The sequence below is a fragment of the Ceratotherium simum genome, chromosome 2, assembly GCF_057802395.1.
Source record: "Ceratotherium simum simum isolate JZ-2026a chromosome 2, ASM5780239v1, whole genome shotgun sequence".
In the NCBI taxonomy this organism is placed as follows: Eukaryota; Metazoa; Chordata; class Mammalia; order Perissodactyla; family Rhinocerotidae; genus Ceratotherium; species Ceratotherium simum.
The window spans coordinates 39,804,554-39,829,832 of NC_141901.1; the positions used below are offsets into that span (position 1 = coordinate 39,804,554).

The window sequence follows — 25,279 nt, forward strand, 5'->3', positions numbered from 1 at the left end:
GCTGTAGATCCACGGGTTCCCTTGGGATCCCTTGGTCCATCTCTCTGTTCCCAGCAGCATTTCCCAGTCGGCAGTGGTGTGCTGGTAACTGCCTAACAGCTGGCTCCTCAGGAGGAAAAAGCCCTGGTCTCTAGCATTTGATAATTTCTGTGGTGTAAATACTCCTACTAGGGCTCATTTCAAACTACCAGCATGTTGACACTGCACACAGAGTTGGGAAAAGATGCATGAAATCAGCTCTCACAAGCCAGTTCCAGCTGGCTCCAGCACACCACTGTCTGGGGGGAATCTGAGGTTTCAATATGCAGGACACGTTTCATACAGCATGGCCCCTAATACCAGCCAACCTTTTCATCAGGAAGAAAAGGCATCTCTTCCAGAGCAGAAGGAAAAACTTGTTGAGGGTGGTAGGTCAGCCTGCAATACAGCAGCATCCTAAGGGATTCACAGGAGTAGTGTTAACTGTATTTGAGTTCCAACTTAAAACCGAATTCTCCCCTCCAATAACCAAGCTAAGGCTTTGGTACTCCTCAGCAACCCTCCTCCTTCACTAGACAGTCCTGGCCCAAACTTAAGTGGGGACCCCACATCCCGTCTACCTCCCCATGAGGCTGTATATCCTAAGGGCACAGAATGACTTTTACCGTGGGATCCAAGCACGCTTGGAAACAAGACTCTGGAGACAAACTGATGTTGATTCCATTCCTGCTTCTACCACTAGCTGTGTAATCATAGGCAGATCCTCAGTGGGCTCATCTGTAAAATGGGATTTTACCTACTTCACAGGGTTGTTGGGAGGACTAAATAAATATAGTACAAAGAGCAGCCAGCACAGAGCACCACCAACAGGCACAACATCACTACCTCCCTCCTTCGTCTCCCCAGGGGAGTGGGGCATGAGCGATAGTCAGACAATGTTGCCACTTCCAGTGGCTGAGCTCAGAATCGCCCAAAGGCCTGCAGGTCTTTCTGGATTTGAGGAAAACTGCATAGAGAAGAGAAGGGAGTTTTCATAGATTATCTTGAACAGACATTTCTTTTGCTGTTTGTCCTAAGGACCATTTTCATAGGCTTTAATTTTTTTTTTAATAATTTTACCAGTTTCACTGGGGGGTAGGTCAACTGGTATCATGCCAGAAGTCAATCAATCCTTCCAATACAATTTTGATTGCTTTTATCAATAGGCCTTAATAATACCATCTGTGCTATAGCTATTACTTAGCTAGTCCAGCAATAAGCCACAGACTCTCACTCTGTTTTCCTTGCCTAACAATCAACTTTTCCACATTTTGGGAGCCAAATGACATTTCCTTTAGTGGCTTTTATTTTAACTACTCTTACTTCTAAAGATGTTTGTGATAATTTCCTGATACATTTGTGCCATTAAAGACTACTCATTTCCAAAGGAACAGGACTATAATGAGGCCTGTGGATTTGGGTGGAATCTGTGTCTATGGATGAGAAATCTCACTCTCAATTCCTGACACTTGAAAAAGTGCTACCACCTCAAGTAGCACCAAGCAGAACTAGTGCCCAGATCTTAGTTTCTACTACTGTTCCCCATAAGAAGAACTAGAGGTCTTTGGAGAATTGGCTGAGCCTACAAATCCAGCAATTTCATGGCTGGGTATATAACTGAAGGAAATGAAATCAGGATCTTGAAGAGGGTCTGTCCACCACCCTCATGTTCATTGCAGCATTATTTACAGTAGCCAAGACATCAAAACACCCAAGTGTCCACAGATGAATGAGTGGATAAAGAAAATATGGCATGTGTATATACAGTGGAATATTATTCAGCCATAAAAAGAAAAAAATTTTGCCTTTTGTGACAACATGTGCGGACCTTGAGGGCCGTATGCTAGGTGAAATAACTCAGACAGAGAAAGACAAATACTCTATGTTCTTACTTATATATGGAATCTAAAAAAGCTGAACTCATAGGCATAGAGAGTAGACTGGTACTTGCCAGGGCTGGGGACTGGGGGAGACGGGGAGACGTTGGTCAAAGACTACAAACTTCCAGTTATAAAATGACAAAGTTCTGGGATTTAGTGTACAGCATGGTGACTATAATTAACAACACTGTATTATACACTTGAAATTTGCTAAGAGAGTAGATCCTAAAAGTTATCATCACACATGCAAAAAAATGGAAATTATGGGAGGGGATGGAGATGTTAACTATCCTCATTGTGGTAACCATTTTACAATATATACGTGTGTCAAATCGTCATGTTGTACATCTTAAACTTACATATGCTATATGTCAATAATCTCAGTAAAGCTGGGGGAGAAGAATGTTTATGGTGGTTAGCTTTGTGAGGTGTGATAAGTGATTTTTATTCTTCTGTGCAATTTTCTTGTTTACCAATTTTTGTGAAATCAATATGGGTTATTATCAGAAACAAAAAACCCTTATTATTAAAAATTCATGCATCATTTGGCTCATCAGGCAAGGAGAGTGTGTGCTGAGAGGATTCAAGAAGAGAGTGGGGATGGGAAGGGGTGGAGTCAGGGAGATGAGTAGCCAGGGACTAACCTCCCTCACCCAGCAGTCATGGACTCCCTACGCAGCAGCTGGTTCCCCTGCCAGACCCTGATGCTCCAAATCAGCCTCATTCTAGGTGAGTAGCAGAACAGGTGGGGCTGCTCCAGGGAGGGTTTGGCGGGAGGCTGAGGAGTCAGGCGTGAGGGGGACTGATGGGCAGCTGGGGCTTGCCTGGTGTTAACATCCTGATTCCTCAAGTTTTTTTGAGGTTGATTGGGAGGGAAAGGGGTCTAGGGCTTTTCTGGGATGCCCTCAGGAAATTCCTCAGAAGATGAAACCTCCATCAGACCTCTACTTCAAAAGGCAATTATTTGCCCTGCTGTGTTGGGCTGCTGCCGCTGAGATGTCAGAGCACTGACTCATTGTCCACCTTCCTGTTTGGTGGGAACAATCTCTACAATCTCAGGTCCTTCTCTCCGTCCCCTACCCATGGCTCAGCCTACTTCCTTCTTCTACTCCCCGGCAGAGGAGGGCATGTGTGGTGAGTGAGGGGCCAGGACAGCTTCCCACTGCCCCATCATTGGGGACAGCTGAGCGGTGGCACCATCTGCAGAGGCAGGGGAGGCGGGGAAAGTGGGCCCTTCCCCCCTCACTCTGCTGGTGACCTTTCTGTGTGGTTACAAGTTGTTTCCAAGCTCTCCATGGGGGCGGGGGTTATGCTGCAGGTGCTGCCTCATGGGAAGCAGGCTCTGACTTGGTGGCCTGGTGCCCCGCACTTGTCCCCAAAACGTCCTTGTGGTGGAAAGAGGGACTGAGCTCTGCTGTCAGACCCACTGGGTTACAAATTCTGGGCCTACCACATATTGGCCATAAAATTTTGGACAAATTATATATAGCCTGGAAAAGTGGCTTTATCTTTCTGAGCTTCAATTTCCTCAATTATATTCTACCTCAATGGGTAGAATAATACCTAACTCGAGGTGTTATTTGGGACATTAAATGAATTAGTGCACTTTTCAGCCAGTATCTGACACAGGGACACAGATTACTCATGTATGTAGCATTATACGTTGCTTACTTGATGAAAAACTTGCCAATAGACACTGTGAAAAAAAAAATGATGTTCTTTCCTTGTTTTATAATTGATAGTTTTATCATGATCCAATGATTTAAAAACAGGGAAGGTTTTTCTCCAGGAAGTGAGGTACTTGTGGTGATGCAGAGATTGCACACTTTCCTATGCTCCCCACTCCTCCTCTACCTCCTACACAATGGGGAACATTGTAGGAATCTTTAAAACAAAGTCCATTCCCCCTTACAAGTCAACGAGAGAAATACTACCACAATTGTTGATTAATGAGAGGATATGAAAAGATGAAACATAAAGAAAAAATAGATAAGATAAATAAGATGAAAGATAGTCATCCTCACAGGTAATCAAACATGCAAATTAAGAAAATTGGATATCATATTTTGCCTATCAAATTAGCACGGTGTATTTTTAATGTGAATACTCAGTACAGTAGGAGACAGTGCGACAGGCACTCTCATATATTATAGGCAGTTTTTTAAATGAATAAAAAGCTTCTTGGTAGTTCATTTGATGTCTCAGAAACATTTGAACATTTAAAATATTTGTACCTTTTCCTCGGTAATTCCACTTCTGGGATTTACCCCAAGGAAAAATCCTTCATGCAGAAGAAACTTATGCACAAAGACATTGATTTTGGTCTCTTTATAGCAATGAAAAAATTGGAACCCAATAAAGATAAATGACATAGGGGCAAGTTACAGCACTAAGGAGGTGACGATGACTGCTCTAGGTAGGCAGTGTTGGCTGAGCGACCGAGAAGATGAAGAGGACTTGGTCAGAAGGAAGACAGGAATGAATACGTATTGAGCATCCACCAGATGCAAGATCTATACTCGGAGCATCACATGCGTTCTCTCATTTCAGCCTCATATTACCACATGTTTCCTGAGGGGCTGGAAAGGATAAGGAGGCAGGGAGACCAAGACAATGGAAGAGCCCTTGCTAATCACTAGGCACTGTGACATACGACAGGAATCTGGCTTTCTGTGTGGCCTCATTGAGTAGACGACACTACCCTCGTTTTACATTTGAGGAAACCAAGGCTCAGAGAGGCCAATTAACTTGCCTGAGATCTCAGAACTACTAACTCTCACACTAGGATTCTAGTGCCTCCAAGGCCACATTCCACCTCAGACTGCAGAGAGCTGGGGACTCAGGCTGCATTGTCCTCCTCTCCTAACCCTCCCCCACCCTCACTCCCACACCCAGACCTCTGAATTCTTAACTAAGGGAATAGGGGAACCTCTGCTATTTGAAAGAAATTTCTCTCACGTCTTCTGTCCCTCCCTACCCCAGCCTCTAGGAAAATTATTCTATTTACGTTTCTCAATAGGGAAACAGCTGCTCCCTTAGTGCCTTCCCCTATCCGAATTCTCTTTCCTTTTTCTACTCAACAAAGGCTATCATTTCCTAGTTAGGGTCACGGAGTCTGTGGGGTCAGTGAGCAGTTTAGGGAGTCCTGCTGGGGTTTTTTTAATTGAGATGTAGTTACATCTAGGCTGGCTCCTCTGTGCTCCCAGACCACTTCCAGTGCTCTGCCATTATAGCATTTGTCGACATTCTCAGGGACTTGTGTACATGGCAGGGTGAGGGGTGCACAGGAAGCCGCCTCTGCCCCCAGCGGCCCTCTCTTTGTGTGCTATTGGTTGCCACATAACCGCTGAGGGTGGTAAGTCCCTCAGAGAAGGAAATGCAACTGTTCCTGCCTCGCCCAAGTAGGCATTAGCCTTATCTGAATTCTGAGCAGATTTAGAGCAGCCATTACCAGGCTGCATAGAGTCTCATATGACAAGAGAGGGCAGAGAGGTGGGAGGGTCCTAGTGGCTCTAGCCACAATGTCCTTTCTAGCCCTTAAACACTGACAAAACAAAAACTCTTTGTTGTAAACACATCTTGGATTAAAGCAGATTCAGGCAGCTCTGAGTTCATGATTAACTCATTTTTATTAAGAATCAAAGTTGAATGAGCTAGTGAACTCTTGTTCTTTTTCTAAAAGAGTAATTTTTAATATGTTCAAACAATATGGCATCATATCATCATATTTAATTTGAGTTCCTTACAAATTCACGAGGGAAAAATTTTGAGGAAGTATATTTGCGTGTGTCCTCAAGGAGGGCACAAGATGTGTTGGTATATGAGAGATGGAAATGGCTGTAACTGCACTGCCCTTACCTAGTCTTTCAGTCATTATTGGGTTTGGTCCTTTTCCTGTATGTTTTACGTGTTCCAGACGTGTACTAGGAAGAGAACTGGAAATCAGGAACCTGGATCTTATAAAGACAGTGGCACCAACTTCCCTGTATTGATTTTTCTCAGTTTTCTTGTAAATTGGAACTGCATCTCCCTGTTCATAGTAAAGAATCTTTTCTGCAGCCTGTGAGAAATAGCTTAATAAATTTCTTTAAATATACAAGGGAAAGAGAGAGTGGGAGAGAGAGAAAACAGAAGTCAGGTGGCTCGAGACCACACAGATACACAGATCTAGCTTCACTGCTGTGTGAAGGTCTGGCAGCTCTCTTCATTAAATTGTTGGTCTTGGGAAATTCCCTCATTCCTGTCTTTTCCTGGACCCTGGCCACTTGTCTTCTCTTTAACAATTTAGGTCTGTCATCACAAATAATCCATGATCAATCTAAATCAAAGTTGGGGTGAGTTTATTATGAGACAGGTTTGAGAACTACAGCCTGGGGCCTTCCTTCCCCAAGGACGGAAGGGGACCAAAGAAGTGGGGTGTACAGAGTGGTTATGTACTGTGTTGGAACAAGGAGCATGCATCACATACGACAGGAATATCTCCTTTACTACTATCATCAGAGATTAGCTGGCACAGCAATTCAGTGGGCAGCAGGTCAGTGGTCACAAGGTGAATACAGCAGGTCAGTACTTAATCCTTAGTTCCCAGGAAGAGATGTTTATCCTTAAAGAAATGTCAATATGGGGGAAGTTACATCTCTATCTTTAAGGGCATCATTCCTGACTTTGGGACATTGTAAATGTTTAAGGCAGATGTACAATGCATGCTCAACAGGCCACGTCAGGCCCTTTTGGAAAAACAAGTTCAGGCCAAATTAGTTTTAAACCAAATGGCTTCCTCATATACTCCAATATATACTATTGCTTTTCATTTATTCCTCATTTTCCTCATTTTGATCTATAATCTTTCAGTAGAAAGCACTGATGATCAAAATATTGTCCCTTGGCACCAAGATGGTAGGTGCCCGCCCTGGGTCCATCATGTCCCTCAGTGCTGGGCTTTATCTCATTTATTTGCCCAGTTATCCACATTGGGGCAAAATAGTCAGAGAAGCATAGAGGTATATATTAACAGAGGAAGCATTTTATAGGTTCTATAATTTTTCAATTAATGTATATTGTCGCACAAACATTGTACATGTGCTTTTACGTGACTCTTCATACTCACATTGTTTACAATTATAGAATGGTATGATAACAATGATGACAATTCAATTATATGAAAAGATTAGTTTTAAAATGAGTTCTTTGGGGGGCCAGCCCAATGGCATAGTGGTTAAGTTCACGTGCTCTGTTTTGGTGGCCCAGGGTTCTCAGATTCAGATCCTGGGTGCAGATCTACAAACCGCTTATCAAGCCATGCTGTGGCAGATGTCCCACATATAAGGTAGAGGAGGATGGGCACGGATGTTAGCCCAGGGCCAGTCTTCCTCAGCGAAAAAAGGAGGATTGGCAACAGATGTTAGCTCAGAGCTAATCTTCCTCACCAAAAAAAAAAAAAAAAAAAGAACTCTTTGGCATAGTCTTTATCAGAAAAGGAAATTCATCCAGGTTTGTAAGATTGATCGTCTATCTCAAGTCACTGAGCAATCATTACTCTAGGCTGCATGCCACTCTTAACAACACTGAGTAAAGAAACTAGGTAATAGTTTGAATATTATGACTAATACAAGAATTCCAAGGAGTACAGAAATAGGAATTGCAGTCTGGATCAAAAAAGAGAACCAATACCGGAAGGGGCCAACCAAACAAATCAAGACTGGGTGTAGAATCACTTAAGGCCTTTGGCTTTTTTTTTTTTTCATGTGCTTTAGCAGAGATGACACATTGGAAGATTCATCACGTATAAAAACACAGCATTCAGTTTGATTGTACATGTATCACCTCAGGATGCAGTTAGAATATCTAAAGCCATTCTATTTGGAAGGACAGAATTTCTCATTAAAGACATTTTAGTATTTAATAAGGCTATTTCTGCTTGACAATCATTAAGGGCTTGTTGAATAAATTTAGTCAGGGCTTCTATATGTGGTATGACATCTTCTATCCCCAAGGAAGGAACAAATATAGCCACTAGGTGACCATACCAGTGGAACACTGAATGAGCCCACCTGGCCTTAAAGAGAGGAAGATTGGCAACAGATGTTAGCTCAGGGTGAATCCTTCCCTGCATCCAAGGGAAGCTCAGGGTGCAGTATTTTAGCCATCTGGGCAGTAGCCAAGGCCAGAGATTTGTTCCACATAACAATTGGCTTCCATTCAGAGCCGCCTGATAAATGCCTGGTCTTCAAGACCTGTCTGTGCCAAATCAATCACTTTCTTTAAGTATGATACTATTCTGGAAACCTTAAATGGAACAATTATAAAATAGGTATATGATTTAAGCATTACAAAGGTTTAAATGAGGAGATATAAGGTTGGGAATACAGGCGTGGTCCAGAGTCTTGGAAAAGCTGTCTACAACAGATGCTGTTTTCTTCTCATCCTAGTTTGGAGATATTTGCATCAGTCAGTTGACGTCAGGTACCAGAAACAGGAACTGAAACCCACTCAGGTGGAGAAGCTTTTTTCTCTTTTTTAAAAGAGAAATATGAATCCATGAGTCTACACCTTTTGATTCTGAAGCACATGAATTGATCAAAAGTACCTGGTATGGTCGTTTCAAACAGGGCTGCAAAGCGTCTTTTATCTGGTATCTTTTCCAGTAAACAAAATCTCCAGGTTGAAATCCATGATCCTTAAGGTCTTCATCTCCCAGGAGCTCACTGTGAAAAGAATCAGCTACCAACATCTCATTTCTTTAAGTGTCTCAATGAGACCTTGACAATAATGTAAGATATCTCCTTTAAGCAAAGTTTGTTCATACATTCCTTCTTCTAACTGCATAGACTGTCCAGTTATTATCTTCAGAGGGGACAGCTGATGTTTACCAGACAGTGTAGATCTAAGATTGAGGAGCACTTAGTGGAAGGGCTTTTGGCCATGAGACATTAATGCTTCTGAAAGCTTTGCCAATTGAGTTTTCATTGTACTGTTAGTTAAAATGTTACATTATTGGCCAAATGTTGCAAGTAGATTTAATTATTTGTCTGGTGAAATAAGTTCCCTGATCACTGTGTAACTCAGTACGAATTCCTCAAACAGGAATTATCCTTTACAATAAGAATTTAACTAAAGCCATCGCTCTTCTGCAAGGAAAGGCCTCAACCCAATGTGAGAACACACAGATCTTTATAAGATATATTTATCCTTGAGATGGTGGCAACTGAACAAGCCCAATTGCCATACCTCAAAGGGCCCCTCAGGAGGGGACAGTGGCCTTGTGAACCATGAAATAATTTCCCTAGATTGTATTTTGGACTTATAGCACGAGTATAGGCTTTATGAGCCACCATGGGAGAAAGTTTCCAAAAATATTGTTTTCCCCATAAAATCATCCCTTCACTTGCCCAATGGGTTAATTGCAGTATATGCTGGAACAGTGGCAATTGTGCTCCAGTAGGCACTATGGTTTCTTGTTTTTTATTGAGCCCAAAACACCTCTGCATGGTGGTATCAAAAATTCCCCCTTTTTGTTGCCACCTTTGTTTCTCTTCTTCCATGGTAATTTCTTGAGCTTGTAGAAGGAAAACATTTACTGGGTTAGCAGAGTAGAAATAAAAAGTAGTGGGCATTCTCAAGGCTGGACAGCATATCCAGTTTGATAATGTCCTTGCTTAATTAACATTTAAGACCAATCTGTAAACTAAATTAGATAACAGAATGCAACCGTAGTTGTTTTCTTCCTGTGGTGCTGGAAGCAAGGTAGCAGGGTTAAGATAGTGAATAATATTTACCTATGCAATATAACCTAAGAAAGTTTATCATCATTTACTTGACAATGCTTCCCATGCAGTTTAGCATACCAAACAAGCCTAATTAGTTTAGTATCTCCCTCTTTATGGGAAGAGAGAACAAATTTCTTTGAGCTGTCCCGGGGGCCCTCTAAAAATTCTCAGAGAAATTTTTTTAAGTCAGAAGAAAGACTTCATTTAAGACATGAATTTTGGGGAGCTTGTTGAAAATATCAAAAGGTTTTAAAACACTTGGTCAAACAAGATCAAGTGTTTGCTGATCTTGTGGCACTGTGAAACAGTGGTCACTGTGAAAAATGCTTAGTTATCTTTTTTTTTATTTTTTTTATTGTGGTAACATTGGTTTATAACATTACATAAATTTCAGATGTACATCATTATATTTCAATTTCTGTATAGATTACATCATGTTCACCACTCAAAGACTAATAACAATCCATCACCACACACGTACCTAATCATCCCTTTCACCCTCCTCCCTCCCCCCTTCCCCTCTGGTAACCACCAATCCAATCTCTGTCTCTATGTGTTTGTTTGTTGTTGTTATTATCTACTACTTAATGAGGGAAATCATACGGTATTTGACCTTGTCCCTCTGACTTATTTCACTTTGCATAATACCCTCAATGTCTATCCATGTTGTCACAAATGGCCGGATTTCATCATTTCCTATGGCTGAGTAGTATTCCATTGTGTACATATACCACATTTTCTTTATCCATTCATCCCTTGATGGGCACTTAGGTTGCCTCCAATTCTTGGCTAATGTGTATAACGCTGCAATGAACACAGGGGTGCATGTATCTTTACACGTTGGTGTTTTCAAGTTCTTGGGATAAATAACTGCTGGATATTTACTGGTGTTTTCATGTTCTTTGGATAAATAACTGCTGGGTATTTATCCAAAGAACATGAAAACACAAATGCGTAAAGATACATGCACCCTTGTGTTCATTGCAGTGTTATTCACGTTAGCCAAGACTTGGAAGCAACCTAAGTGCCCATCAAGGGACAAATGGATAAAGAAGATGTGGTATATGTACACAATGGAATACTACTCAGCCATAGGAAACGATGAAATCTGGCCATTTTTGACAACATGGATGGACATTGAGGGTATTATGCTAAGTGAAATATGTCAAAGGGACAAAGTCAAATACTGTATGATCTCACTCATAAGTATAAGATAAAAACAACAAAAAACAATCACACAGAGACAGAGATTGGATTGGTGGTTACCAGAGGGGAAGGGGGGAGGGAGGAGGGTGAAAGGGATAATTCGGCACATGTGTGTGGTGATGGGTTGTAATTAGTATTTGGGTGGTGAACATGATGTAATCTATGCAGAAATAGAAGTATAATGATGTACACCTGAAATTTATACAATGTTATAAACCAATGTTACTGCAATAAACAAAAAATTTAATAAATAAATAAATAAATACCCAGCAGTTGAATAGCTTCATGATATGGTAGTTCTATCCTTAATTTTTTGAGGAATCTCCATACTGTTTTCCATAGTGGCTGCACCACTTTGCACTCCCAACAGCAGTGTATGAGAGTTCCCTTCTCTCCACAACCTCTCCAACACTTGTTGTTTCCTGTCTTGTTAATTATAGCCATTCTGATAGGTGTGAGGTGATATCTCATTGTAGTTTTGATTTTCATTTCCCTGATAGTTAATGATGTTGAACATCTTTTCATGTGCCTGTTGGTCATCTGTATATCTTCCTTGGAGAAATGTCTGTTCAGATCTTTTGCCCATTTTTTAATTGGGTTGTTAGCTTTATTGTTGTTGAGATGTATGAGTTCTTTATATATTTTTGATATTAATTCCTTATCAGATATATGGTTTGCAAATATCTTCTCCCAATTGTTAGACTGTCTTTTCATTTTGTTGATGGTTTCCTTTGCTGTGCAGAAGCTTTTTAGTTTGATGTAGTCCCATTTGTTTATTTTTTCTATTGTTTCTCTTGCCCGGTCAGACATGGTACTCAAAAATATGTTGCTAAGACCAATGTTGAAGAGCATACTGCTTATATTTTCTTCTAGAAGTTTCATGGCTTCAGGTCTTAAATTCACATCTTTAATCCATTTTGAGTTAATTTTTGTTTATGGTGTAAGATAATTGTCTACTTTCATTCTTTTGCATGTGGCTGTCCAGGTTTCCCAACAACATTTATTGAAGAGACTTTCCTTTCTCCATTGTATGTTCTTTGCTCCCTTGTTGAAAATTAGCTGCCCATAGATGTGTGGGTTTATTTCTGGGCTCTTGATTCTGTTCCATTGATCTGTGTGTCTGTTTTTATGCCAGTACCATGCTCTTTTGGTTACTACAGCTTTGTAGTATATTTTCAAATCAGGGAGTATGATAGCTCCAGCTATGTTCTTTCTTCTCAAGATTCTTTTGGCTATTTGGGGTCTTTTGTTGTTCCTAGTTATCCATTTAACCAAAGTTAGACTCACTCAAAAGTAAAGAAAAACTTTTATAATCTTTTTATTTAGAGCAGACTAAAAGTCTAGGAAAATTATCCTTTTAAGAAAGGGAAAACCAGAGGAAAATCAAGATGGCAGCGTAAGCAGACTCTGAACTCACAGCCTCCCATGGACACAGCCAATTTACAACTACTTGTGGAAAATTACCCCTGAGACAGAACTGAAAACTGGATAAGAAGATCTCCTGCAAAAACGGACAATCCTAATTGAGGTGGAAGAGGCAGAGACTCCCTACTGGAGAGGAAAAACGCCGCCCTCACAAGCTGCCAGCTTCACGGCCGCCGGGGAGCAGCCCACAGGTAGGCAGCCCTCCCTGGAGGCGCGGGGCCCTGAGCCGGGGAGCACCCCCGCTGTGGGCATTTTGTGGACCCGGCACAATCAAGACAAGTAGCATAATATCTGACTTTGCCTGCTACTAAAACATTGGGGAGTACCCCCAGAAAAGCTGGTTCACAAAGAAACTAAAACCGGCTCTTAAAGGGCCCACGCACAAACTCACCCGTTTCAGAAAGCAACCTAAAATCACCAGAAAGAATGGTGCACAGTGCTGTGGTGAAAAGAGACTCACCTAATAGGCCCTGAGTGCATCTCAGTGAGAGGTGAGACCTCTCCAGGGACTGGGACATTGGCGGTGGCCATTGTTGTGGCCTGGTGTGGGCATGCTGACACAGACGCCATTGGAGTTCTCTCTGAGGCCTGCTAGCCCAGGGTCTGCCCCACCAGCTAGAACACCGATTTGATCCAGCTCAGCCAGGGCAGGCAGCCCACCCTAGAGACTGGCCCCACCCAACAACAAGCCCTCAGGCAACTTGTGGGCCTGCATAGATTGGTGACTGGATTCTCTGCAGCCTGGCAACTGAACCCACTTCAGTGGGGCAGGGCATGCACAAGGAGAGAGTGGAGAGTGTGGGGCGGTGGCGGAGTGTGTGGGGCTCCCGCCGTGGAGAGACTAGGTCTGCTTCAGGAGGTCGGGGCACGCACACGGGGCAGGACAGTGTTGACTGTGTGTGTGGACCTGTGGGCGGCAGGGCTTGTCAGCTGCAGAAGACTTGTGCTTCTCAAAGACCCACATAGGGGGTTTGCCCCACTTTCCAAAGCCTGAAACAATTGGGTGCTCCTGTGCCTGAGGCCAGCCCCACCCAGCTGCAATCCTCAGAGAGCTGACAAGAGACCTAATAGGCTAGAGGCTTATAGCAATTGTAAGGCCCTGAGCCTAACAACCTGCCACACTGGGGGCCTACTCACTTAAAAGAAAAACTGCAACACAAATGTGGTATTAGAACTTGCAGCCAACTGTGCTGGGGCTCCCCACACCTGATAAAGAGACTGAAGGGCCCACAACAACTACAAGCAGCTGAGCATTACAACAGCTGGCCAGGAGCATAACTCAGCCTCCCTGGGCGCCTACAGGGAGAGCAAACAGGCCACAACAGAAGGACACACGTAGCCCACATAGGGGTCACCCCTGGAACATTGAGAACTGAGGGAAGCACACTGGAAGCCTCCTAAGGCATCACTTACATAAAGTCACCTATACAAGAGCAGGAGACAGGGGAAAGCACAGGGAAAGAGGCAAAATGAGGAGGCAAAAGAATACATTCTAAGTAAGGGAACAGGATAAAACCCCAGAAAAGGAACTAAGTGAAACAGAAATAAGCAACCTCCCCAACAGAGAGTTCAAACTAAGAGTGTTAAGGATGCTCACTCATCTGGGGAGAAGAATAGATGAACTCAGTGAGAATGTCAACAAAGAAATGGAAGATATAAAGAATAACCAATCAGAAATGAAGAATACAATACTGGAAATGAAAAATTCATTAGAGGGACTCAAAAGCAGAGTAGAGGATACAGAAGAACGGATCTGCGAGCTGGACGAAAGACTAGAAGAAATTACCCAAGCTGAATAGGTAAAAGAGAAAAGAATTAAAAAGAATGAGGACAGTCTAAGGGACCTCTGGGACAACATCAAGTGCACTAACATCCGTGTTATAGGTGTCCTGGAAGGAGAAGAGTGAGACAAGGGGGCAGAGAATCTATTTCAAGAAATAATAGATGAAAACTTCCCTAACCTAAGGAAGGAAACAGACATCTAGGTACAGGAATCACAGAGAGCCCCAAACAAGATAAACCCAAAGAGGCCCACAACAAGAAACATCATAATCAAAATGTCTAGAATTAATGACAAAGAGAGAATTCTAAAAGCCGCAAGAGAAAATCAAGTTACATACAAAGGAAACCCCATAAGGCTATCAGCTGACTTCTCAGCAGAAACCTTACAGGCTAGAAGAGAGTGGCACGATGTATTTAAAGTGCTAAAAGGAAAAAACTTACAGCCAAGAATACTCTACCCAGCAAGGTTATTATTCAAAATGGAAGGAGAGATCAAAAATTTCCCAGACAAGCAAAAATTAAAGGAGTTTGTTAACAAGAAACCAGTGCTACAAGAAATGTTAAAGGGACTGATTTAAGGGGAAAAGAGAAGACCACAAAGAGGAAAAATTATCTGTTTCCATGATAAGAACATAATGGATACAAATGCACAAAAAAGAGGTTAGATATGATATCAAAAACATAAAAGGAGGGAGGAGGGGAGTTAAAGAGTACAGCTTTCAGACAGAGGTCAAACTAAAGTGACCATCAATTCTGCATAGAAGAAGAAAGGAACAGAGAAGGACTACTAAAACACTGAGAAAAAAAAAAGTTAAAAAATGGCAGTAAGTACATACTTATCAATAGCTACTTTATTTTTTTTTTTTATTTTTTTTTTTATTGCAGTAACATTGGTTTATAACATTGCAAAAATTTCAGGTGTACATCATTGTACTTCTATTTCTGCATGGACTACATCATGTTCACCACCAAAATACTAATTACAACCCATCACCACACACATGTACCGAATTATCCCTTTCACCCTCCACCCTCCCCCCTTCCCCTCTGGTAACCACCAATCAAATCTCTGTCCCTATGTGTTTGTTTATTGTTGTTATTATCTACTACTTAATGAAGGAAATCATACGGTATTTGGCCTTCTCCCTCTGACTTATTTCACTTTGCATTATACCCTCAATGTCCATCCATGTTGTCACAAATGGCTGGATTTCGTCGTTTCTTATGGCTGAGTAGTATTCCATTGTGTATATATACCACAGCTTCTTTATCCATTCGTCCCTTGATGGGCACTTAGGTTGCTTCCAAGTCTTGGCTATTGTGAATAAGGCTGCAATGAACACAGGGGTGCATGTACCTTTGCAAATTGGTGTTTTCAAGTTCTTTGGATAAATACCCAACAGTGGAATAGCTGGATCATATGGTAGTTCTATCCTTGATTTTTTGAGGAATCTCCATAGTGGCTGCACCAGTTTGCACTCCCACCAGCAGTGTATGAGAGTTTCAATAGCTACTTTAAACGTCAATGGACTAAATGCTCCAATTAAAAGGCATAGGGTGGCTGATTGGATAAAAAAACAAGACCCATATATATGCTGCATACAAGAGACACACTTCAGACCTAAAGACACTCACAAACTGAAAGTGAAGGGATGGAAAAGGATACTTCATGCAAATGGCAATGAAAAGAAAGCTGGGGTAGCAGTAGTCATATCAGACAAAATAGACTTTAAAACAAAAACTGTAAAAAGAGACAAAGAAGGGCATTACATAATGATCAAGGGAACAATCCAACAAGAGGATATAACACTTGTAAATATCTACACACCCAATGTAGGTACACCTAAATATATAAAGCAATTATTAACAGACATAAAAAGAGAAATAGACAGTAACACAATAATAGTAGGCGGCTTTAACACTCCACTTACACCAACGGGTAGATCATCCAAACAGAAGATCAATAAGGAAACATTGGCCTTAAATGACACACTAGAACAGATGGACCTAGTAGATATATACAGAGCATTCCATCCAAAAACCGAAGAATACACGTTCTTTTCAAATGCACATGGAACATTTCCAGGATTGATCACATATTAGGCCACAAAACAAGTCTCCATGAATTTAAGAAGAATGAAATAATACCAAGCATCTTTTCTGACCACAACGGTATGAAACTAGAAATCAACTATAGGAAGAAAATCAGAAAAGCCACAAATACGTGGAAATTAAACAAAATGCTACTGAACAACGACTGGGTCAATGAAGAAATCAAAAAATACCTGGAGACAAATGAAAATACGACATGCCAGAATTTATGGGATACAGCAAAAGCGGTTCTAAGAGGGAAGTTTATAGCAATACAGGCCTATCTCAACAAACAAGAAAAATCTCAAATAAACAATCTAATAATGGACCTAAAGGAACTGGAAAAAGAAGAACAAACAAAGCCCAAAATCAGTAGAAGAAGGGAAATAATAAAAATCAGAGCAGAAATAAATGAAATAGAGACCAAAAAAAAATAGAAAAAATTAATAAAACCAAGAGCTGGTTCTTTGAAAAGATCAACAAAATTGACAAACCTTTAGCTAGACTCACCAAGAAAAAAGAGAGAAGGCACAAATACGTAAAATCAGACATGAAAGAGGAGAAATTACAACAGACACCTCAGAAATACAAAAGATTATAAGAGAATACTATGAAAAGCTATATGCCAACCAATTCAACAATCTGGAAGAAATGGATAAATTCTTAGAATCATACAATCTTCCAAAACTGGATCAAGAAGAAGTAGAGAATTTGAATAGACCCATCACCAGTAAGGAGATCGAAACAGTAATCAAAAACCTCCCCAAAAGAAAAGTCCAGGACCAGATGGCTTCCCTGGTGAATTCTACCAAACAGTCAAAGAAGACTTAATACCTATCCTTCTCAAACTCTTCCAAAAAATTGAGGAGGGGGGGAAGCTCCCTAACTCATTCTATGAAGCCGACATTACCCTGATACCAAAACCAGACAAGGACAAAACAAAAAAAGAAAATTATAGGCCAATATCACTGATGAACATCGATGCAAAAATCCTCAACAAAATACTAGCAAATCGCATACAACAATACGTTAAAAAGATTATACACCATGATCAAGTGGGATTTATTCCAGGGATGCAAGGATGGTTTAACATTCGCAAATCAATCAACGTAATACACCACATTAATAAAATGAAGAATAAAAATCACATGATCCTCTCAATAGATGCAGAGAAAGCATTTGACAAGATACAGCATCCATTTATGATAAAAACTCTGAATAAAATGGGGATAGAAGGAAAGTACCTCAACATAATAAAGACCATATATGACAAACTCACAGCTAATATCATCCTCAATGGTGAAAAACTGAAAGCTATCCCTTAGGAACAGGAACAAGACAAGGATGCCCAATGTCACCACTCCTATTTAACATAGTACTGGAAGTCCTAGCCAGAGCAATCAGGCAAGAGAAAGAAATAAAAGGGATCCAAAGTGGAAAGGAAGAAGTGAAACTGTCACTATTTGCAGATGACATGATTTTATATACAGAAAACCCTAAAGAATCCACCAGAAAACTTTTAGAGTAATAAACGAATATGGTAAAGTTGCAGGATACAAAATCAACATACAAAAATCAGTTGCATTTCTATACAATAACAACGAAGTAGCAGAAAGAGAAATTAAGAATACAATCCCATTTACAATTGCAACAAAAAGAATAAAATACTTAGGAATAAACTTAACCAAAGAGGTGAAAGATCTGTACACTGAAAACTATAAAACATTGCTGAAAGAAATTGAAGAAGACACAAAGAAATGGAAAGATATTCCGTGCTCTTGGATTGGAAGAACTAACATAGTTAAGATGTCCATACTTCCTAAAGCAATCTATAGATTCAATGCAATCCATATCAAAGTTCCAACAACATTTTTAATGGAAATAGAGCAAAGAATCCTAAAATTTATATGGAACAACAAAAGACCCAGAATAGCTAAAGGATTCCTGAGAAAAAAGAACAAAGCTGGAGGTATCACACTCCCTGATTTCAAAATATACTACAAAGCTATAGTAACTAAAACAGCACGGTACTGGCACAAAAACAGACACACAGATCAATGGAATAGAATTGAAAGCCCAGAAATAAACCCACACACCTATGGACAGCTAATCTTTGACAAAGGAGCCAAGAACATACAATGGGGAAAAGAAAGTCTCTTCAACAAATGGTGTTGGGAAAACTGGATAGCCACATGCAAAAAAATGAAAGTAGACCCTTACCTTACACCATACACAAAAATTAGCTCCAAATGGATTAAAGACTTGAATGTAAGACCTGAAACTATGAAACTTCTAGAAGAAAACATAGGCAGTACGCTCTTCGACATCGGTCTTAGCAACATATTTTCAAGCACCATGTCTGACTGGGCAAGAGAAACAATAGAAAAAATAAACAAATGAGACTACATCAAACTAAAAAGCTTCTGCACAGCAAAGGAAACCATCAACAAAACAAAAAGACAACCTAACAATTGGGAGAAGATATTTGCAAACCATACATCTGATAAGGGCTTAATCTCCAAAATATATAAAGAACTCATACATCTCAACAACAAAAAACTACCAACCCAATTCAAAAATGGGCAAAAGACCTGAACACATATTTCTCCAAAGAAGATATACAGATGGCCAACAGACACATGAAAAGATGTTCAAAATCACTAACTATCAGGGAAATGCAAATCAAAACTACAATGAGATATCACCTCACACCCATCAGAATGGCTATAATTAACAAGACAGGAAACACCAAGTGTTGGAGAGGATGCGGAGAGAAGGGAACACTCATACACTGCTGGTGGGAGTGCATACTGGTGCAGCCACTATGGAAAACAGTATGGAGATTCCTCAAAAAATCAAGGATAGAACTACCATATGATCCAGCTATTCCACTGCTGGGTATTTATCCAAAGAACTTGAAAACACCAATGCGTAAAGATACATGCACCCCTGTGTTCATTGCAGCGTTATTCACAATAGCCAAGACTTGGAAGCAACCTAAGTGCCCATCAAGGGACGAATGGATAAAGAAGATGTGGTATACATACACAATGGAATACTACACAGCCATAAGAAACGATGAAATCCAGCCATTTGTGACAACATGGATGGACATTGAGGGTATTATGCAAAGTGAAATAAGTCAGAGGGAGAAGGTCAAATACCATATGATTGTCTTCATTAAGTAGTAGATAATAACAACAATAAACAAACACATAGAGACAGAGATTGGATTGGTGGTTACCAGAGGGGAAGGGGGGAGGGAGGAGGGTGAAAGGGATAATTCGGCACATGTGTGTGGTGATGGGTTGTAATTAGTATTTGGGTAGAGAACATGATGTAATCTATGCAGAAACAGAAGTATAATGATGTACACCTGAAATTTTTACAATGTTATAAACCAATGTTACTGCAATAAACAAAAAATGTTAAAATAAATAAATAAATAAAGCAGTAGCAGATGAGAGGATGAATTTGAGAGAGAACTGGGAAGCAGAAATCAGAGTGTAAGGGTAGGTGCAAAGGGGACAGTGGGAGAGAACAAAGAATCTGAGGTGATCCTTGTATTCTGATTTGATTGACTATATGAATGAGAGTGCTAGTTACCAGAACACAGTCTGAAGAGAAGGTGAGACAGGAGGGATGAGTTCATAGATGCCTATGAGACTTTCAGGAAGACATATTTTGTAAGCAGTTAGTGACCTCAGGCTGGAGATACAGAGTTGGTGGTACCCTTATCTAGTGGTAACCATGAGCATGGGTGAGGTAGTCCTGGGGTAGAATATAGAATAAATAACCCTGATCTGTTATTTCCTGGTGCCTACTGCAGTGTATGGTCATCATTTGGGGAGGGAACTGATGTAACACTCGTTGTCGGTAATCAATATTGGAGCTAGAAATAAAGGTTGGAAGAAAGTAGGATGGAGAAAATTTTGGTATTTTCAAGTTATCATTTTTCAGCTTTAGAGTTTTTTCCTATTGAGGAAAACAACCTTATACCTGTAGAGGAAAAAAATCTATTGAGAACCATATAATTTAAAAGCAAAGTAAGTGATTTTTTTTGTCAGAGAAAATATCTGTTCATATGTCTAAATTAAGAATTGTTCCTAGCACATAATGCTCGATAAGTATTTGATGGATGGGTGAATGTGGAATTCTAAATCATAGTCAATAAATATGGAGATAGTAAAAAAAAAAAAAAAAAAAAAGGAAAATCAAGCAGGCCCCGTGGCTTAGCAGTTAAGTGAGCACACTCTGCTACTGGCGGCCTGGGTTTGGATTCCGGGCACACACCAACGCACCGCTTCTCCGGCCATGCTGAGGCCACATGCCACATACAGCAACTAGAAGGATGTGCAACTATGACATACAACTACCTAGTGGGGCTTTGGGGGAAAAAAAGGGAGGAGGATTGGCAATAGATATTAGCTCAGAGCCAGTCTTCCTCAGCAAAAAGAGGAGGTTTAGCATGGATGTTAGCTCAGGGCTGATCTTCCTCACAAAAAAAAAAAAAAAGAAAGGGAAAACCAAATTCTAATTTTTATACCAGCTTACTTTTGATATTAAAACTTACTTAATTAAATTCATTTTAATCATAGCCAACTTGACCATGTACAAAATTCTTTCCTCAGAGTTCCTCCCCTCTATACCTTTCTTTTTACATTCAGAATTTATCCCAGGCCTTCTTTCCTTCGTAGTACTGTAGGATAAATTTATCTTTCTTAACAAAAATTTTTCCATTCTTTATACCTTCTTTACTGAAAACATACATCTTACTTTCCTTGAATACAAAGATGTCTTCTTTATTAAATTTTAGTAGCTTTAATCACATATATTAGAATTTTTAACCTTTATAGACCTTAATTTTTAGTAAAAACTAAGAAGTAAGCAATTATAAACTGTCATTTACATTAACATACTGTGGCTTGGCAAATTTATAAATACTTTTTATAATTTCTAGAAACATGCTACTCCATAGTACAGTCTTTATTAAAATAAAAACATGTTTAGGGCCAGCCCCGTGGCTTAGCAGTTAAGCTCGCATGCTCCACTGCTGGCGGCCCGGGTTCAGATCCCAGGTGCGCACCGATGCACTGCTTGTCTGACCATGTTGAGGCCATGTCCCACATACAGCAACTAGAAGGATGTGCAGCTATGACATACAACTATCTACTGGGGCTTTGGGGGAAAAATAAATAAATAAAATTATAAAAAAAAAAAAAAGAGAGGAGGGTGTTTAATTTTAAAAAATATGTTTACTAATAGACCCAAACATCTTTTGGTTTCCCTGTAATAAGAAGCCAAAAGTAGATCAACCTATATTTAATAATTAATATCTAATATTTTGTCTTATTTGGAAATGATCTAGATAATCAATAAATTTTATCATTTAACTCAATTAGCAAAGCTCTAAGGTTTCAAGTTACCAAAAAGTTTTGAAATTATTTTAAGTATCTACACCATAACACATAATTATTGTTAAAAATTTCACCCCACATTTTTATCTTTTTCACATCTATTTAGTTTGCTCGTTTCCATGCTGATAGCTCTGAAAACATATTTATTTTAATCAAACCAACAAACTTAAATAAGCTTTCATTTACCAAATATTATTTTATATCATGTTAGTTTGAAAGACATTTGGGTTAGTTTCTATTGCATTTACAGAAGTGCTTACTTTAAGCCAATTAAATAGAGCACTTTAGAAATTATACCATCCAGAGGTAAAAATATCACACTTATATAACATACATATAGACACACATACACAATGACTCCACAGCTATTGTTTTGAAATTACTGCCATGAATCACGTACAGTAATATAAGGCTCACTAGTTATGAAAGAATAATTGAATTCAAATATACTTTTAAGCTTTTTTCACTAATATTTGTGAAGAAGACCCTCAAGATGCTAGATTTTGGGAAAGGGTGCTCTTATGCTGGTGTTTCTTGCCTTTTTTCCTTTTTTTCTTCAGTCTTAGGAATTGGTGATGGGATAGATAACAGTTCCTGGAGAGGTGATAAGCCTTTTGAAATGAGAAATGAGTGGAGTCTCTAGAGCTGCATTTCCAGTCTCGCAAGCAATTTTTTTTTAAGGACAGTTGCTCTTAATTCTTCAGAGATTGGGTTGCAAGTTAAGTGACATTGTATGTCGATCTACCTGTCCAACTACATCATCCCTAATTTTCTTCTTTCCCTCTGGGAGTTTAGTTTTATTTTAACTTAGGGGAAAAGGCCTAGAAAGAAAATTCTTATCAGGTTTTGAATATCAGCTTCCTGTTTGGCTGAATTTCTGACTGTAAGTTGCTAAATCTTTTCAAATATCTTGTCAGGTTTCAGCCAGGACAAACAGTAACTATCTGGTGGTATTGAACCATTCTGGTAACTTTTAACATAGCAGTTTCCCAGAAAGTCACTCAGAGTCCCGTTAAATCTGGGAGTAGTTTACAGGGGTGTCTGTAAAGCCATGGCCTAATACATTTTCCTCTAGGTAGCTTTTATAACTGAATTTTTATTAGCTTTTGGCAACAAAATTTTCAATAAGGTTATTTTCAAATTTGGAAGCCTTTGCTTTTAAGTGTACTTCTCAAATGATCTTATCTAATTGGAACATTCCTTCTAGTGTCCTTTTTTTTTTTTTTTACACTATTATGTTTTGATTCTAAGGGAAACAGCTTTAGTATTTTTTTTTTATGTGAGGAAGATCAGCCCTGAGCTAACATCCATGCTAATCCTCCTCTTTTTGCTGAGGAATACTGGCTCTGAGCTACCATCTATTGCCAATCCTCCTCCTTTATTTTTCCCCCAAAGCCCCACTAGATAGTTGTATGTCATAGTTGCACATCCTTCTAGTTGCTGTATGTGGGACGCGACCGCAGCATGGCCGGAGAAGCGGTGCGTCGGTGCACGACCGGGATCCGAACCTGGGCCGCCAGTAGCGGAGCACGTGCACTTAACCGCTAAGCCCCGGGGGTGGCCCTCTAGTGTCCCTTGCAATTCCTCTGAGGCTGGCAGCAGTTTGGTAGGACCCCAATGGAGTGCAACTTGCATTTCTGTCCGACCAGCTCTGACCAAAAAGTGGGGTGCAATTGTATTTTTGTCTGACCATATTTTGGGACTCCAACCTGATGATTATTAGGCCAAGCCCTCAGGACACAAAACAAGCTTGGTAAGTTTTTTTGCTATTCTTTGTAAATATTTACCCCTTCTGGAACATTTAGTCTTGAGCAACTGTGATGGATGGTGGCGAGCTCAACTCTTTAAAACTTTCTGTGTTACCTGGCTCTTAAAAAGGACCCCTACAGTGGCTACTGTAAATTTAAATTATCCTGGGTTATCTTGCCAGCTGTTTACCGTTATCCCCATTTTGTTAAGCACTTGAAATTTTCAGCATGAAGCCAGCCAGAGTTCCAAGAAGGTTTATAGAGTCTCAATTTCCCATTTTTCTTTTAGTTTAGTTTTACTATAAAGTCTGAACCATCTCTAGGGACAGTGTAGTAGGTCAGAAATGTGCTGCTTGTGAGTATTACTCCTGAAAGAAAGATCATGAACACTCTCTTATGTTCCTCAGTTTCTCCCACCAGCAGTCTAAAACTGCAGTTGGGGCTCAGAGCACTGGGAGACGACTACTAACATGCACGTCCCTGGATAAGCCTTTAATTAATTAACGTCAATGATAGTGGAGTTCCCTATGGGACCACTACATGTCACGAGGATTGATCCTCTGACACTTCCACGAGATTCTCAGTCTCCTGAGAATGCTTTTCAGCTGGAAGGAGCTGGTGTCCCTTCTCTTCACAGCTGAACAAGCTCAGACTCCCATTTCTCTATCAAGCAGTTTGTTCAGACTTTATAAACACAATAGTCTCCAATTTAAAGCCAAATTTAAAAAGTCAGCCTGCTCCATTCACTCCGAAGTTTCCCCAAGGCTCCCTTGGCCTAGGAAATTCCCACTAGGTTCCTCTTTCCTAGCAATTCCCCCTAGGTTCCTCTTACCCAGGGTATGACCGGTTCCCCCTTAAGACAGCTGGTCTTAAGGCTTGAAACAGCTCATAGGAACTCTGGACCATCTACTTAAAATAAGGAGGTCCAGGTTTCAGGAAAACTCACTGGGGTGACCTGAAAAATGCAGTGATCCAGGGAGCTCAATGGGCCCCTACTGCTACTAAATGCTGGTTCATTGTAGATTCCAGGTGGTCTCCAGTGGGTTTTTCTGAAATCCTCCCATGACTGTGCCAAGAAATGTTGATGCAAATAATCCATAATCAATCTATAAATCAAAATCAGGGTGAGTTTATTGTGAGCCAGATTTGAGCACTATAGCCTGGGGCCTTCCTTCCCCCAAGAAAGGAAGGGCACCAAAGAAGTAGGGTATACAGAGTGATTATATACTGTCTTGGAACAAGGAGAATACATCATATATGACAGGAATATCTCTTTTACTACTGTCATGAGAACTTAGCTGGCACAGCAGGTCAGTGGTCTGCAGGTCAGTGGTCACGAGGTGAACACAGCAGGTCAGTACTTAATCCTTAGTTCCTAAGAAAAGATGCTTATCCTTAAATGAATGCTGATATGGGGGGAAGTTACCTCTCTACCTTTAAGGGCATCATTCCTGTCTTTGGGACATAGTAAAGGTTTGTAGCAGAGGTACAACATATGCTCACCAGCCACGTCAGGCCCTTTTGGAAAAACAAGGTCAGGCTGAATTAGTTTTAAACCACATGGCTTCCTCATATGCTCCAATATATCCTATTGCTTTTCATTTACTCATCAGATCACTGTTTTAAAAACCAGACATTGCTTTGGGAGAACAAACTGTCTCCTACTTTAAAGTGTTTTGTCTGAAAGAGATAAACACCGCCCCTATTTATTGCCACGAGCACACAAGCGTGATTGAGTGGTTCCAATCTTTCAAAAACCCTCCCTTGAAAGCCTAAATGCCCAAAAGAAGAAATGAAAAAGCAGGAAATAACCACATATACAAAGGAAGTTAAACAAAAAACTATTTTGCTTAACTTTACACAATATATGGAAAACTGAGATGAAATGGATAATTTCTAGGAAAATATAATTTACCAATACTGACTCCAGAAGAGAAAGAAAATCT

General features: G+C 40.2%; 1 pseudogene; it reads left to right on the forward strand.

The window, feature by feature from the left end:
* The first annotated feature begins 2,560 nt into the window (after nt 1-2,560).
* LOC147917919 (CD48 antigen-like) overlaps nt 2,561-25,279 on the forward strand; it is a 38,031-nt pseudogene continuing 15,312 nt past the window's right edge.